Source organism: Suncus etruscus, chromosome 9 (genome assembly GCF_024139225.1).
Source record: "Suncus etruscus isolate mSunEtr1 chromosome 9, mSunEtr1.pri.cur, whole genome shotgun sequence".
In the NCBI taxonomy this organism is placed as follows: Eukaryota; Metazoa; Chordata; class Mammalia; order Eulipotyphla; family Soricidae; genus Suncus; species Suncus etruscus.
The window spans coordinates 75,801,203-75,803,413 of record NC_064856.1 but is presented as its reverse complement, the minus strand read 5'-3'; positions in this window follow the sequence as shown (position 1 = coordinate 75,803,413).

The following is a 2,211-nucleotide window of genomic DNA, read 5'->3' as shown; positions in this document are numbered from 1 at the left end:
TTTAAATATCTATTTAAGCACCATGATTACAAACATGTTTGTTGTCGTATTTCAGTTATAAAAAAAATAAAATCCCCCTCACCAACATTCCCACCACCAATGCCCCCATCACCCTTCTCCCCACTCTTTGCCTGTATTAGTGACAGGAATTCTATTTCTTTCACTCACTCCCATTGTCATTGTCATGATATACTACATGTCAATGTAGTTATTTCTCTAACTGTACACACCACTCTTTGTAATAAGCTTCATATTATGGGCTTGCCCTTATAGTTCTCATCTCTATTTTCTCTGCATGTTATTACAATAATGTCTTTTACTTTTCTTAAAACCCATGACGAGTGAGACTATTCTTGTCTATCTCTCTCTCTCTGTCTCTCTCTCTCTCTGACTTATTTCACTCAGCATAATAGTTTCTATGTACATTTATGTATAGGAAAATTTCATGACTTCATTTTTTTTCTGACAGATGCATAGTATTTCATTGTGTAGATGTACCACAATTTCTTTGGCCACTCATCTGTTGTTGGGCATTTGGGTTGTTTCCAGCTTCTGGCTATTGTAAATAGTGTTAAAATGAATATAGGTATGGAGAAGGCATTTTGTGTTGTGTTTTTGAGAGCTCCATTCTCCCCACATCCCCATCAGCACTGATCTTGTTCATTGTGATGTGTTCCAGTCTCTGGCATGGGATGATACCTCATTGTTGTTTTGGTTTGCATATTCCTGATAATTAGTAATGTAAAGCATTTTCATGTGCCTTTTGGCCACTTGTATTTCTTCTTTGAGGAATTGTCTATTCATTTCTTCTCCCCTTTTTTTGATGGGGTTAGGTGTTTTTTTTCTTGTTTAGTTCTGTCAGTACCTTGTATGTCTTAGAAAATTAGCCTCTTATCTGATGGGTATTGGGTGAATAGATTCTCCCACTTTTGACAGGATAGAATGTTTTAGACAGTTGTGACATTATCACACCTAGGAAAAAGAGTAAAATGAATTAAGATGAATTTAAAGACAAATTGTATTTGAGATTTCCTTCCTCTGCTATTTGTGTTCATCAATGCATGGTGAGTGAAATGCTAAAATTTGTTTTATTGGATTTATTTTTAACATTCTGGAAGTTGTTACTTGCTATACTCATGTCTTTAAAAGAAACATGCCTTTTGCAATATCAAGAAGGAGTTTTTATTGAGAAGGAAAACAAAGAAGCACACTTACTTATTTTATATTTTTATTGAGATTCTGTTGACTACAACAGACTTAATAATTAATAATGGATCTCATGTGCATGTTTTCAAGCTCATCATGAGACTGCTCACCTCCCTTTCCCAAGAATCCCAAATGCCAATAAATTGACCACAGTTCTAATTTCCTAAAGCAGACTTCCAATTTAATTGCAAATACAGATTTATTAATGTTTTATCCTCTTAATTTTTTGGAAAAAAATTATGGGACATTCTCATTATTGTCAACCCAGATAATTTTTCTAGTTTCTAGTTTTTCTAGGTTCTAATGTTGAATTTAGCTCCTAGTTTCATTGGGCCCACTCAATAATATAAATGCTTACACCTGAGTGGTTTAATGGATAAATAAATATACATATAAATGAAAACAAAAATGCCAATTCATAAATTCATAGATAAATATAGAGAGACACAAAATAAATGTGAAGGTAAGCTATATAGATACACAAGCTTTTGACTGAGCAATGCAGAATTTTAATACATATGCTGTAATTTGCATAACGAAAGCTGTAATTTGTACTATTAGTACAAGTCTATTGAGTGGAATTGAATTGACCCTGATGATAGCTGCTTAAGCATTCTGTGTTTATATGCTGACACTAGCTTCCTGCAAGATGTTTTTGATAGCTTGTATATATCTAATAAGATATTTTATCACTGTAATAGTTATGCTATCTGTCTCAGATAATAGTATCCTATGATAAACAGAACAATAATTTCCAAATAAGTTGTTTAAATACCCCACTCAAATAAAAAACAAGCACAAATAAGTAACAAAAGAAAATTTAATAATAATAATGGGACTTCCTCCCAAATATCAAACAATTCAAATAAGCATTATTTAAAGCAAAATAAAAAATTAAATGCAAAGTTCTAATAATTGTTTTAATAATATTTAACTTTAACATTCTTATTTATATGATAAAAATCTATATATTTTTATTCAGTTTAACTCTGATGCCACATTATT